The sequence below is a fragment of the Mastomys coucha genome, unplaced genomic scaffold (assembly GCF_008632895.1).
Source record: "Mastomys coucha isolate ucsf_1 unplaced genomic scaffold, UCSF_Mcou_1 pScaffold9, whole genome shotgun sequence".
Classification (NCBI taxonomy): Eukaryota; Metazoa; Chordata; class Mammalia; order Rodentia; family Muridae; genus Mastomys; species Mastomys coucha.
The window spans coordinates 58,501,177-58,517,420 of NW_022196915.1; the positions used below are offsets into that span (position 1 = coordinate 58,501,177).

General features: G+C 40.7%; 1 long non-coding RNA gene across 1 annotated transcript in view; it reads right to left on the bottom strand.

Moving 5' to 3' along the window:
- LOC116085069 overlaps window positions 1-1,131 on the bottom strand; it is an 8,672-nt gene extending 7,541 nt beyond the window's left edge. Inside the window, exon 1 of the long non-coding RNA XR_004116403.1 lies at window positions 1,029-1,131. This is a non-coding gene — a long non-coding RNA (uncharacterized LOC116085069). The remainder of the gene's footprint in view (window positions 1-1,028) is intronic.
- Window positions 1,132-16,244: the final 15,113 nt, after the last annotated feature.

The window sequence follows — 16,244 nt, forward strand, 5'->3', positions numbered from 1 at the left end:
GCTTGTCCTGTCCCTGATGCCCTGCAAGACCCCTGAGATTTGTGGGGCCTGTGCCTCCCAGCTGGCTGTTCTGGTTTTAGAAACTCACAAGAGAGAAGATGGTGGCTCTCGCTGGAGACTCTGGGTCAAGGCAGTCCCTGGAGGCAGGCCCTCCACTTGCAGGGATGGGGGCAGCTAAGGTCGCTGTTCCTCCTCTGTTGCTTGGAAGCTGAGAGGATCCTATCCCTGCTGCCTTGCATCTCCCCTGTGACTCCTGGGGCCTGTGCCTCCCAGCTGGCTGCTCCAGGCTTAGGAACTCACTGGAGAGAAGACTTTTTTTTTTTTTTAAATATGGGTGTGATCATTGCATTCCAGTGCTGGAAAAGCAAAGACAGATGGGGCTCAATGGCCAGCCAGCCCGGCTTCCCCAGTGAGCTCCAGGCCTTGTCTCAAAAAACTTCAAGGATGACTTCCGAGGAATGGCAGCCAAGGGTGTGCTCTTAACTCCACACAGCATACATGACCTTCACACAAACACTCCAGCACATACATAAGTGTAAGGGCCCCCCCACACACACATACATGCACAGAGGGGGTGGTTCTCATAACTCCACAAGCCTACACAGCATACATGACCTTCACACAAAAACTCCAGCACATACATAAGTGTAAGAGCCCACACACACACTCACATACACGCACAGAGGGGGTGGTTCTCATAACTCCACAAGCCTACACAGCATACATGACCTTCACACAAACACTCCAGCACATACATAAGTGTAAGAGCCCCCCCACACACACACACATACACATACACACACAGAGGGGGTGGTTCTCAGTAGGTTGGTTATTTTTAATTGCAGAAGAACATCGTGATGCATTAAAATAGATGTAGAAATCCTTTCCAGGAACCTGAGATTTCTCTTTGAGACACATTTGGATTTGTGGCATCCAAGAAACATATGGAAGAAGTGTGGGCTGTTTGCCTGAGTTTCAAAAGGGAAAGCAGAGGCAGGTCTTCCTGAAATTCACTAGTCCTTGACTACCTTCCAAACCCATCCGTTTAGGCTTCTTTTAAGAAATCGCAATCATCCAGGGGAGCCAGGTGTGAGAGAGATCTCTGAATTACAGAGAGGTGAAACTGATGAGCTGTGTGGGAGGATTTTTGGAGGTGGTGTTCCGTGGGATAAGATTCCTTTCAGCAAATGAGTTTATTATTATATCATAAGAGAACTAGAATGAACGGAAGGACAAGGCAACTGAATTCTGAAGCTCAACCTCTGGCTCGCCCCACTGCGTGACAGATGTATAAATCATACAGGTCGGGGGGAGAGAGTCACCAGGAGCTAGGAGGAGGTTAGTTGGGATGAAAAGCACCCATAAATCCCAGGCTTCAACATTTGCCAGCTGTGATTAAAAATTGACTGGGGGCATCTGACCTCCCCTTTTCCCTAGGCAGCTAGCTAGAGATATGAGAAACTGACAGGGTCCCAGGATCAGCAGTTGAAACTGGCAAAGTATGAGACATCACATTCAAGGGAGTGGCCCTTAAAGACAGTTTGGGGGACTCAAAGGAAAGTCTAAAAAGATGTAAATCTGCATCTTTTAAGGAAGTAAGGAAATATGATTTATTCTAATGAAACCTGTCACAACTGGAATGTTCAATTATCACAGCTGGTGAGCAGGGGGTTGAAGAGAGTAGACAGTCCTATCTCAGCCAAATTTTCAGAGAACATAGAGCTCCCTCAAATTCTCACAGAGAAGATGGACTGGTGTCCATCTTCCCCATGACCCCAAGTAACCCAACAGCTTCTACCCTAACCTGAAATGCCTAAGCCTATGGCCTCTGCTGTGAACAAGATTGATTGGACTGGGTTCTGCAGCTCCCACTGAATACTGAGGCTCTTACCTTGCTGCTATAAAATAATCAACTGAAAATAGGTTAAAAAGTGATGCCCTGACCTCAGAAAGCACCTTCTGGATTTATTTCATCTTATTAGCCTCTCACTTGCCAGGAATGAATTACCTGTAGGGATTTAAGATCAGTTTGACAAACCCTTCATTTTTGTTAGTCTTAGCCTTTACTCGTAATGAAGTTCTATGGATCTATGTTGTTGTTCTCTCTGGGCACTTTATCTCCCTGGGTGGAATACTAACTCCAAAGTAGAGGCCTGCAATGAAACTAGTATATGTATATACATACATATATATACATACATATACACATACGTATGTATATGTGTGTGTGTGTGTGTGTGTGTGTGTGTGTATTTCCCCTGCCCCCTCTGCATGGGACCCAGCATCAGTGGCTCCTCCTTGCTGAATGAATGAAATAGTCAATCCAACACCTCATCTCTAGAGCTGACTTATCCAGGTGGCCCTGGGGAGAGTTTGACTTTCAGTATTGGAGTCATGAGCACCCTTAAGCATCTAACTTAATCTTACTCCCTTTTTTGTTCACCAGAACCATGCAACTTTTTCCTACTTGTACTAGTATTCAGGTGTTTATCTAGATTTAAATAATTAATTACACACACACACACACACACACACACACACACTCACACACACAAGAGGAGGACTGGTTAGATGGTTCATCAGTTGCTGCTCTTCCAGAAGTCCACAATTTGGTTCCCATTCCCCATATCAGCAAGCACACAAGCATCTAACTCCAGCTGTAAGTAGTTTATATCTTCTAGCCTCCATAAACACACAGAATACATATGTACAAACACAAACATACACACACATAAACACATTCTAGATATAAAATATTTTAAAGAATCTACCTGGACAATAAATCTGTCATAGTGAATAACCTATTCTAAGCACTGAAGAATTTTATGGAACTATCATACAAACTCATGTCTACTTCATAGATGGGAAAGCAAAGGTGGCTAGTGACTTATCTAGAGTCTCATCAGAAGCAAGCAAGAAATATGGCAAGTCTCTCTCAAGTTGATACCCATCTCCTAACCTCATATATACAGACCACCACACTCTCCTATTACACTCAAGACACTCTACTATAGCTAAATGGTCTGCTCTATCCCCTACAAATGGCGCCTTGTTACCACCAATCAGAGGAATGGTTTGTGACAGCCATCCCAACCCTTCCACAAACCTGAGGCTAACTCCCTCTTCTACCAACTCAACTCTGCTCAGTCATTACTATGCTAATCTCTCTTGCCTGCCACCATTACCCTCCAGTCACCAAACTGCTCTGTCAGCAGCTCCTGACAGCTTGATGGAGCCCTCGCTAGCCTCATCCGCTCTCATTTCTAGTCATTTCTTATTTATTTTTGTCTCTAAGTCATGTGAAAATTTTAAAAACAGGTCCCTGCCTGATGTATCTGTAAACTACTATGTTTTCAGCAAGAAAAGGGGGCAGATAACCTCATCACTGTAAGAAGTAGTTTCTGCCTATGTTGATGTAAAGTCAGAAGGGTGAGCTACTCACTGCTTACACATTCAAATATGACCTTGATTATTGGGCAAATGGAAGAGAGAAAGTAATCAGGTTTTTTTTTTTAATGGCTCAGAAATATACCCTAAAAGGGGGATGGGATGGGAATCAGTGATTGTTCAAATCAGCAGGTTTGGGAGTTTAATTTCTTTGTATTCATTAAGCTCCAAGATCTTTCTGACATGCTTCATTATAATACAGTAGCCCAGCTGGAGGAGCACTATTATCCAGTTATGAAAATGATAAATTAGTGGGACAAAGGTTATTTGTTTCTTGAGCTACTGTTTGAAAATTCTGGGCATGGATTTCTCTATCAGAGGGCTGAAAGGTGAAGATATTTGTTTTCCCATTAGACAGTATTAAGAAGAGAAAGTGGAATGTTTTCCCCAAACCATCCTGAAAATGTCACTCAGCAGGTAAGTCTTGCTCTTAGCTCCAAGCCCCCTTCTAAGATTGATGACACTTCTAAGAGAGCTGGGCTAAGCACCAAGTCCCCTGGCATCAGAATTTCTGAAGTTATTGATGAAAGAAGAACATGGGAAGTCCTTTTAGCCATATTTATTCTATCTTTAAGGTAAACAATACAATAAGAAACACATGGAGTGGTGACCCAATCCAGGTCTGCCATGGTCTGTTATGTTATGTTGATTTAATATCTTCTAGGATTATTTTCTGCTAAATTGGGATATTAATGTCCTTCAATGTTGCTGTTATAGTTCCATTTTTGCATGTAACATGTTTATATACTCATACTTATATAGCAAAATAGTGGCTGATTTAAAGGGCATTTAGGTATTTGTTCCATGTTCCTAGTCTCAGCATACCGGGACTCTGTTCTCTTAGCATTCACAAAGTTAATGTGTGGATAATATTTGGTCATGTCCTCCAAAATGATACCTTAAAAAGATATGTCTATTTTAGGCTGTTGGTAAAGTCCTTGCCTTGCAAACATGAGAACCTGAGTTTGATTCCCAATACCAACTTTAAAAAGCTTGGCACAAGTAGTGCATTCTTGTAATCCCAGATGTGGTGTAGTAGACACAGATGGATCTTTGGGGGAAAGTTCCTACTCATAGCAACAGTCATGGTTGTCCTCTGGCCTTTATACTTCTACATATCTACACACACACACACACACACACACACACACACACACACACACACAGACTCATAGGGAATGGGAGGGAGGAAGAAAGTGAAGAGACAGAGAATTGCATCCATTTCACTAAGATTTCATGCAGGAAGAAAAGAATTCTACATAAAAACTGAAAGAAATCTCAGTTGTAGTAAGATTTCCCATTAGGCATTTGTAAGGAGGCTACCCATCACAATCTGTAGGAGTTGTGTCCCTTAGAGATAGAAGCTGTTCAGCCTCTGGGGCTTGCCTCTGTTCTTACTTCAAAGTTCCCTTCTTTTGAGCAACAATCTCATGTTATTTCCTCTTCAGAATGGAACTTGAAAATCATTTCTACACTGTAATTCTCCTGGGCTTTGCCCTCCTTTTCCACTAGTAAAACACTTGCTAATTGATTTGAGAAGAGTCCACTATGATTCTCAACATCCTTCAAGTATCCATCCTCTACTCCGATTCCTCAAACAAGCCACACTAGTTCCCTACTTTCATTAAAGGAAGATGACACAGCCGGTGGCATGGGTCACACAAAATCTGAAATAGTGTCTTCCATGTTGCTCATTTTTAACTCAGAGAAGTTAGGACACATTCTTCAGAACTGTCTGAAGATAGCAGGTATTAATGCATGCACCAATCTCTAAGGTGTAGACAAAACCTCCTATAAATAAGGATGAGCCATCAACATAAACTCCTCAGAAACAATGATTCCTGGACTGAAATGGCTCCAAATTCATGGTAAGGCAACAGTAAGGAATTTGTCAAAAAACAAACAAACAAACAAAAACAACAACAACAAGACAATTCACTAGCAATTCGAACTGATCAGACACTCTTCTGGTTTATATGAAAGCTTATTTGTTTGTTATTCACCCCAGATTCCAACCTGTGGGATGATGCCATCCCTACTTCAGGATACTTCTTTTCTCCCCAGTGAAAAACACCCTCAAGTTGTATCTAATGGTGATGCCTCCTAGGTGTTTCTAAAAGTCCGTTCAGGTTGACAGTGATGACTCACCATCACTGTCAATATCAAATGTAAGGGTGGAGAACAACTAGATGAAGCTACATGGCCGAAGGTCTTCCTTCACAGAAGCCAGATGTCCCAGGATCCCATCACCATGCATTCACTTCAAATAGACCCAGTGTCATCTGCTTGGTATGTTAAAGACCGTCGCTTCTCTCCCAACAGAGTGGAAGAATGACTAAGATTTGGTGGTCTTAATAAAACCATCTTGCTGTAGCACTGCTTCTCCCCAGTGCAGCTCCGGTTCTCCCAGTTATGACATAAAGGAAGCACTCAGCTTGCAAAGCCTCAGTCATGCTTCCTTCCTGGGTGCTCTTCAAAATTCTGGTCAGTTTGCACAGGCTCTTAGTGAAATCCACACACGGACCTCAACTAGCCACAGAGAAGACTAGTCAGACAGCACAAGGCCCCAAGTGAGTGAGGAAAGCCAGGTCCTGGGCTGTCCCTAATATGCCCTCTTCAAATGCTGCATGCTGTGATTTTTTTTCAGGTTGTTCACAGAAAGTTGGACTTTATCACTGGTATCGGAAAGAGCCTGGACATTGTAAAATCCATCATGATGTGGTATTCCTTCTATGGTACATAGTCTCGGGAGAGACTCTTCTTAGAGACAAGCCTTGTTACTAAATAGTACTTTATTTTTTAAAAAAGAAACAAAGGTTACTTGTCTCCTGAAGAATGAAGGAGAGGAGCTAATTCACAAGGCATAGGAACTGTTTGTGAAGCTCTGTCTTTTACTCTGATGCTCTCGTGCTCCACCTTTGAGTCCTGAGTCATGCACAGGCAACCCCTGAACCTCTTCACTGCAGCCCTAGCCCAGAGACTTCTCTCTCCAGCTGTCTTCTGGCTGTTATGATAGGCTTGGCAATCTGCCAGCAAGACCCTTCTTTAATGAGTTCTTTGATAAGAGAGATGTGTGTCTGACCAAAATGAATGCCTAGAGGTGCTGCCAGTGTTTGAATCCACAGTGCTTGGCAACAGCAAGAGAAAAAGTAAGAGCTCTTTTGCAGGAGTGTTGCAGGAGACAGAGGGATGGCATATAACAGAGTGAGGAGACACTATAGAAAATGGACATATGTAATGATGGTATAAAGACAGGAACTGAGCATCCCACACCAGCTCCGTCTTCTCTCTGCCTCAATCATGGGTCAAAATAGCTTTCTCATGATATGGAAAGGTTATGCTGGGTACTCAACTACTTAAAGGGAAAATAGGAATTTTATTCATACTTTTGGAATTTTGTCCAGAATTCTAACCAGCCCTCCAACACTGTGGCAATATAACATTTCTCAAGTAAGAGTATCTGATGGCACATTGACTTTTGGAGATACTGTGACATTACTACAAATTTAGTCACTGATAAAATGGTGATTTATCTTCATAGTTTATATTAATTAAAAATAGGTCAATGAAACATAATAAGTAGCCTAACAAAACATCACACTATGACAATACCTAAGGATTGCTTTAGTAAACTTCAGTCTTATTTAAGCTTTCTGGAATATTCCCACAGCTCCAACATCACTCACTAGCCTCAACTGTTTATAAAACCATAGTCTGTGGTCCCTAAGATTTCACTGAGACTTCTCCATAGACACATACAGACACAGTCATTACCAGGCTCTGCAGACAGCTTGTATCGATGTAATAAAATCAAGTCTGGCCATTCTCACGAACATCAAAGCACAAAGATTGAAACAAAAGGGAGGCAAATTTCTCCCGGCATGATCATGCCAAAATTGCTTTGGCAGTTGTATAGGCTGCTGGCCCACAATGGAGAAAGGATGCCTCTGTAGGACTGAGGACTTTGTCTTCTTGCTCATTCAACCTCAACTTATGGCTTCCTCTTTGCAGGGAGACAACCAATTAAACTCTCAACAACAACTGGACAGAAACAAAAAGGAGGACACACAGAGAAGAAGGAGGAAAAGCTTTCCTTCGAGTCAGTTCTCATTTTCAGTGACCCTGTAATCTCAAGGGTGACAGAGAGCTGCCAAGCGTAGAGACAATGGAGTTAGAGCTGAGCAGGCACTGGCCCAGAGAAAATGCTGAAGAGATAGCGCTTGTTCTATCTTACTATTCTTTATTGTGTTATATTTTTGAGTAGATAGATGAATGAATGAATGAATGAATGAATGAATGAATGAATGAATGAAAATCTATCCACTAGGCTGGGGTAAAACTTTATAACTGAACTGTTACTTACACCTGTTGCAGGAAGGAAAACCAGTCTTTTCCAAAAGAATGGCACACTGGATATATTAAAGCAGCCCAGGACAGGCCTCATGTGCAGAAGTAGTTGACCAACACATAATGGATTCCACAGGTTGTGTGTGTGTGTGTGTGTGTGTGTGTGTGTGTGTGTGTGCGCGCGCGCATGCACAAACATGTTTAAATTTGGTTACAGTTTAGTTGTTTTGTTTTTGAGGAATGGTCTGTTGTATTGGATTTTGCTTGTCCTTTTTTGTCTGTTGCTGTTCTTTAAAAAGCATAAAGTTGGGTGGGTAGGGATGAAGAAGAGCTGGAAAAACCTGGGGGAGGGGAAGAATATGAAATTTTTACACATCTATTACTAAAGGAAGAATAGGAAACAGAATTAGAAGATATAAAGATACTTCTAAAGATAGTAAGACAAATAAGGTGAGAACACTCAGAGAAATATAAAGACCAAAAATATCAATGAATGGACCTTGAAATTTTGGAGAAATGACCAACTAACACATGAAACAAAAAAAAAATGTAGGCAGAGGTAAAATACAAACAATGTTTAACAACATAGCTCACAGTGGAACACTTGCCTAGCTTACACAGAATGAATGTACAACCCCAGACACAAAGGTGCATTTGCTTACACCCCTGCAGCTACACTGCTCAACACACGTGGCTTAACCACATTCAAGGCAAGACCACTTTATGATTGCTTCAGCTGGTTGTACCACCACTGAGATGGCTCCGGGAAGAACAAAGCCAGACAGCTAAGAAGAGGACATCTAAGCCTGCCCAAGTTTTCCTATAGCTGTGAAAAAACATGCTGGCCAAAAGTAACGCAGGAGGACAGAGTTTGTTTCAACTTGCAACTCCCAGGTCACAATTGGATACTGAAGGATGTCAGGGCAGGAACCTGAAGGGAGGAACTGAAGCAGATGCCATAGAGGACTCCTGACTTTTGGCTCCCTCCCAGGGTACTTATTTCATATAGCCCAGACACATCTGCCTAACACTGAGACTGCTCACAGTAGGGTAGGCTTTCCTGACTATTAAGTGTTTGAGAAATTACCAAATTTACCGTAGGTCAATCTAATGGAGGAATTCCTCAATTGAGGTTCCCTCTTCCTAGGTAACTATGATTTGCAAATTATAGGTATATGTTATAAATGTTAAGGTTGACATTTAACTAAACAGTATAAATCTCTATCTTGTACCCTTCCTTTCCAATTCTGACAGAAAGAAATTGTGGCATGAACCAGCTCCCTCATTCTCCTTTATTCTATACCCTGCCATGTTCAAATATGCTTGTGCGTGGGTAACCTCCCTACCACCTGAGATTAACTAAGGTCAACACGTGTAATATCGTTTTGAATAAAAATCAATGCCTAATTGTAGCAAAGGACTTAAGAACATCCTTGTTGTTTCTTGACCTTCTCTCATCAAAGCTCCAGGATCATGTTTATCTATAGTAATGACCTTCCATCTATCTGCTGCCAAGTCAGATCCTCCAGAAGGAACTTTTAGCATACCAACAAAAAGAATCTAACCACAAACCCAGTTACACCCTGGTTAACTGCAAAGCCCTTGGGTAATACTGTATGTGTGCTACACAGAAACCTGGGTTCTGTTATGAAATGAATAAACTATGATTCCTTCAAACTGAGCATAACGACAACAACAACAGCAATAACAACAGCAAAAACAACAACGGCAGCAGCAGCAACAACAACAAAAACCCATCTAGGTAGAAAGACTGTAGTTTCAATGTCTTATCATCTATCTTCTTGAATTATGGCTTTTATACCCAATGACTAGAACAGAACACATGTTTGGGGGGAGCTGAGAGGAGCACAGCTTAGGAAAGCCAGATGGCTTCTTTGGGTTTGAACAAGTGAACAGAATATGGAATCGAGATACACAGGAGTCTGTGAGCAGAGAAATGTCTGTAATAGCTCAGGAAGGTTTAAACAAGTGATGTGATTATAGGGACAGAGAATTGGGAACCGCAAGATAAAGATTGGTATAGATCCCAAGGAACAAGAATGTTAATATCAATTAAGTCATATCACTTTTTCCAGTGTCTGGGAATTGAAGAAAATCTAGAATCTTGAAGGAACTCATCTCCAGGGATAAGGTTAAGTAAAATGTGTGAATGCATACCATCACAGCATGCAAAAGTTAAGATCAGAGACCTAGAAAGCCATAGATTATATATGGATAAATTATAAAGGTAATGCCAAGGAGGAAAGTAAAAGGCAAAATAATTAATAATAATAATAAGGATAATAATGATAAATTCTATGTAAACCAAAACATCTACACAAACACATATCAAGAATAAAATAGCAACTGTGTAGACCAAAGAATGTGTGCATGCAGTTATAAGACTATGTAAACCCAGCACATCAGATCGGGTATCTGGACAGATGAGGGGAATAGTCAGGAAGATCAGTCATTGAATCAGGAAAAGGTAAATGAGAGAAGGACCTTGTGTTGAATAATGTAGGTAATGCTGAGACCTGAAGTATATGATTAACTCAACTCAGCAAGAGCTGAAAAGAGAGATAAATAATTGCCTTTATGAATACATAAATTTATGCAAACACTACAAAAATGCAAGGATTGGTTTGCATGGCCTTATGACAGATTACCTACAGATGAAGGGCAAATTGAGGCAAAGAAGGAGAAAAGCACAGCAGACTTTGGACAATTGGTAACTTGTCCTGTGTTTCTTCTCCTTCTCAGCCTTGCCCAGTGACCACAGGTTGAGAAGGCAGCCTTTGGAAACAGAGAGATGCGTTTGTGAATCACATCTTACTTTTTACACAGCATTGGAAATACTAAAATAAGAACTGGGTTTGAGTCTCAGTTTTCTATAGGTCAAAAAGGACTTCCTCATGTGGCAGCCACAGAACTATCATGAACTAACAGTAAAGAAGTAAACAACTATAGCATATTTGCACTCAGACGTTGAGCTAACAAACGCTGATTTCATAGCTGGGTTCCCTAGCATAGTAGAGTGTTCACTAGAAGTTATAAAGAAAAGGAAAAATGAGGGTACCTAGATACCTGGTGGTTTAACAACAGGTATCAAAACACAATGGGAAGGAAGGAAGATCTACATTGCTACAGCACAGCAGGATGACTACAGTTGACAATGTTTGGTAAGCACTTTACATAAACGAAAAGAAAGGAGCTCTGAATTTCCCAATGTAAAGAAATGATAAATGCCTAAGGAAAGGGTAATGTTAATTACCTTAATTTGATCCTTGCATATTGTGAAATGTACCAAATCATCACAAATGTTTGCAAATATTGTGTGATTTTAAAAAAAATGGTAGTGATGTAGACAATAGATGATAGATTAATGGCAGATAGATGGTTGTTAATAGATGTTTGACAGACAGAAACAGATACATTGATGATAATAAATGGTAGATAGATGAGAGAGAGAGAGAGAGAAAGAGAGAGAAAGAGAGGAGAGATTTGAATAACTCCACATAATAATTTTGTATAGTAAATGAAATAAATGTCCACTACTTATTGCTCAACACTCAAGGATCCATATGTGGCCAATGTTCTCAACTTGGCCAGCCACAGTAATGGCAGCAGAACTTTATAGAGTATAGGCACAGTTATAGCTCAGCACTCAAAGGCTCTGCTATTCTAAAGGGACATGAAAATAGCAATGTACTTAGGTTATCTCTTCCCTCTTCCTGGCCCCTGGGACAGCATCTTCCCAACCCAGCCATGTGCCCATAGTCTAAGATAAAAACACTCAACAGAGGCTGGGCTCCCTCACACCCAATTTCACTGCACATTTCCATCTTTTTTATGTGTTTGGGATGTTACACTAATTGTGATGGATGTTCATTTTGTGTTCATGCTGAGCGGCAGATGATGAAGCCATAATGTAAGGTAATATGTCTATTAAAGATTTAAAATAACCTGCCTGCTGGATGATTCCTCACTCCACTGGCAGATTCAAGCTCCTTGGAAGTCACTGGTGCTAAATTAGAGCCAGTGAGAGGGCAGGAGTGAACGAGAGCCAGTGAGAGGGCAGGAGTGAACGAGGGAGCTCAAGAGATATTCTCCAATTTCTGGAGTACTGGTAAATGAATCTACCCATTCTTCACTTCAAGGTGATCTAATGAGAACTTGTTATGTATCAGGCTCTGAATACACACAAAAATCCAAGACTCTGAGATCTCTCAATTTAGGAGAAACATTTTGGACTTGGGAAGGAAAGTGTCAGTAAATAAGGAGTCATATGCTAACTTTTCATACCAATTTTGGTATGCTACTTGAAATGGCTTTTGGAGATGCCTGGTCCTCAGACACCAGAAGTAGACAAAATTTAAACTGAGTAGACCAGTTATTTCTATCAAAGTAGAAGTCTCCAATAAAAAAATCAAAAGAACTGAATAGTCACCTGCCCTGTTGTCTCTCACTTATGAAATGCAAGAAATAGTGAGAGATGTCTGGACCATGTAGAAACAAGTGCCCTCACAGAGATCACTGTGAAAGGAGACCAAGCACTCTAGATATTAGTCTCTATGCTCCCTTTGGTGTCCCCATGGTCCTCTGACCAGACATAAGGTTCTAGTTTCTGCTTACCACAGTACATTACTTTTCTGTGTTACAGGATGCTGCTCTCCATTGTTCGCTGAAATTTGCTTTTACCACTACATCTCACTCAGGACCCTGCTTGAGGTGCCTGGCTCAGTTCTCCTTGCCTCTCAAATCCTTTCTGAACTTCTATGTAGGTATCATGAATGAAGAAAGAATAGCAGCAACCTATCCTATTATCTACTGAAATAAACAATAAAAATAAACTGATTAATATCAACAATCAGAAATGAATAAGAAGGTCTCATGTCATAAACTTAGAAAAAGTGACTGCCAAAGAAATGAATAGGTTATTTAAGCATGACTCCTCACCAAGTCCTATCTGACTGTCATTCCAACATGCATCCAACAAGCCCTATGAAGCAAATGTAGGAGGTTTTGGTTGGGTTTTTGTTGTTGTTTATTTGTTTTGTTTTGCTTTTGTTTTAAATCTTAATGATGCAGCTCTTTTTATAAAGACAATTAATTTGTTAGAAAGTGAGGAAGCCCAGGGAAAAGGTGAAGATGGGTTTTTCCATTGCAGTAAAACAATTATAACACATTTAGATAATTAATATGCATGTTCAAATAGTTATCTGAGTCTACAAAACGACCCCACTGCTAGTCTGGGGAGACAGGTCAGCTGCTAAAACACTTGTCACTCAGGCACAAGGACCTGACTTTTATACCCAGTACTTGTAGCAGCATGTACTTGTAATCTCAACACTGAAGAGGTAGAGACAGGAGAGTACCCGGATCTTGCTGCCCTGCCTGTCTATCCAAATTGGTGAGCTCTGGACTCAGTGAGAGATTTTGTCACAAATAAATAAAGAGGATAGCTGGAAAAATTCATCCAATGTTGACCTCTGAACTCTATTCACACATAGGTACACACTTAATACACATACACACACACACACATATAAACACACAAAATATGTCTATACAGATACACACAAATGAAAATTAAAGAACATGTTCTTATTAGTTCTTGGACACAGGAAACCAGGACATACTTATCCTAACCAACTTCAGCAGAGCCAGAATAAATATTTGAATTCACTGATTACCGGGATTCTAGTCAAAATCAAGGGACTCACCCAAAACACAGGTAAACCTCCATGTAAGGAGAATGTTGTATAGGTCAAATTCAAAAGAGCATAACAGGATATTTTTTAAATCTCAAAGAAAACCCAGAGCACAGATTATCAAGCAAACCATCAGAGAACTCCAGCTAACAGTTGTATTGACTATGAACCAATAGAGTGCTGAAAACTGCGAAGAATGAGTTACTTCTAGAATTGTCTCCAAAGGGAAAACACAAATGTCTTGCTGTAGTAGGAAAGACACTAAGAGGAGTTTGACACACTGGACCATGACAGTCGGACTTGCCCATTCATGACACAGACATAGAGACTTGTGTCAATACCAAGAATGTAGGCACAGCACCTCAGCAACAACCTGAGGACCAGAGCATTTCACATGTGTGTTCCATGGATAAAGCAACTTGGTGACCTTCGGAATTCTGTGTATTAAAAGGGACTGAATGACAGCAGATGAGAAGAACAGTGTGAGATTAAATAGAGAATGGAGAACTAAAGGAACTTGGGGGTGGGGTGCAGAACAATGTCACCAGAAAGTTAATAATTAGAGCAACCAAACCCAGAACAGATATCGTTGAAATTTTAATTAAAGTCTTGAAAGTCCTGGGTTGATCAGTGTAAAGTATGAAAGCGATGGAGATAAAATGATTAGAGATGGACTAATAGATACTGAGGGCAGACAGAAATGATACAACATGCATATGAAAAGAAGTCTTGAAATGGAGAATTCAGAAATGCAGACAAAAATTATTTTAAAAAGACATTCTAAAGTTACATTTTGTTAAGTGGAAGATCTAAAGAAAAAAATGGGCAAATTGAAAAAAACGCATCCATTCACAAGAAACACTTCTCCATAGTGACTAGACCCCAGAGAAATACAGTTCTATTGTTGAACTTAAAAGATAAGAAATTGGGTAGACATATAGGCAAAAAGAAAAAGTATCCCCCAGGAAGAAAAAGCAGGCTGTCTTCAGACATCTTGAGACCAGCATATCCAGTATGGGAATATAAAGGAGCCACATTTCCAAATCCTGAACAGAAAGTAAAATATACTCTGTCAAAGTTTCTAAATTATGAACCACTGCCATCCTTTGAAGGGTAGCACCTGGGTCACACCCTCGATATTAATTTCCTGGATCACTGGATGCTCAGTTTCTTATCACATGCATGTCTGTATCTTCTCGGGCTGTTTAAGCTATGGGTCTTTCTATTGCTTAGAATGTGTACACACTCTAGCAATTTAAAAGTATTTGTTTTATTTAGTACAATGAAAATGTTCAGGAAACTATAAGATATTGTTCAAATGAGAGGGCCTGTTGAATGATCCTGACCAAAAGGTTTGCTTTCGTCATCTCTCTCTCCTGTGTCTTGCCAGTTTTCTTTTTTCTCTAATTCAGAACTTAGAAACATTCGTGAAAAAAAAAAATACACTAGTTGGTTGTGTTTGGTTTGCACCCAAAGTGAATTAAGGTTCAAAATGCTTAAGTGACTTGCCTATTTGTGTCACAAAGCAAGTTTATGACCAAAATGGGATTAAGATCTGTATTTCTTTATTCCCTCTATAAGAAAATTCAATGAAAGATTTTGGAACGCCTCCAGCATACATTCCTGCTGAAGACAATAACCATTTGAGCCCATTGGGAATGCTCAGGCTAACATAGTATAACACTACAATTATGTGTTTTGGTGATTGGGATGACCCAAGATGGCCAGTGACTGAAGCACTGAAATGCCACTAAACTCACTGATAAGGAACCTGTGTCTCAAGTCTTCTGAGTATCGACTGTGTAGTTCAAATTGCTTTCTATCACCTGTGTATTCTGGGAAGACAATTTCTCCAAAATGGTTCCTGGCAAGGAAACTCTAGGTCAGGAGATAGCATCACAACTTGGCATCTGTTGTGATGTGTGAGGGCCCAGGGGCAGTGAGTGGTCCCTGGCACTGTGGAAGCATATCTTAAGAAGCACAATAGATGCGGGCAGAGATGTGGCTGTAACTTTATAAGGAGCAGGGTCTGGGGAGAAAGAATGAGTTAAACTTCAGTCCCATGGTTTAACCCTTGGTCTTTATAGTCACCCAAGGGTAGGGCTTTGAACGCATGTATGAGCAACTTAGGCTCCTCCATGGCTGGAGCCCATGGATGGACTCAGTTCTGTACTTTCCCTGTGATTATGCCAGAAAGCCCTTTCAGGAGGTTTATATTGCAATGAATGCCCCCAAGTAGGAGAAAGATATTAAGATATCATATAAGGTTGTGTGAATCATGCCGAGGATGGCATGGGGGTATGTGGACTTGTGCCCTCATGCCACTTTCATTCTTCTGTCTGCTGACAAACTTCACATGTCTGTCTACTCTAACAGTTTCTATTTTTAAAAGCAGTCATATTGCAATCCTTTTCCTGAACTGCTAGGATAAAAAGTAGAGATAAGAATTTTCAGTGAATAGTGTTCTTATAGTTAAATGTTATCAAGTTTGTAAGCTTTTTATTTAATTAGTAATGACAGCCAGGATAGCACTCTGTGGTGTGTGAGCTAGAGCTGTCTAGATAAGGCTGCTGGATGTGATCTTTTAGATCGGCATTATCTGCAGCTGCGTCCACGCTGTCATCTAATTTGACTCTAGAGCAATGTTGGGGAAGCTTGTGAGGGTGCGAAAGTCTAGACTCCAGAGAAGTAGGAAGCACTCTGCGGTAATGGTGAGAAATGTCCAGCTATGCAGGG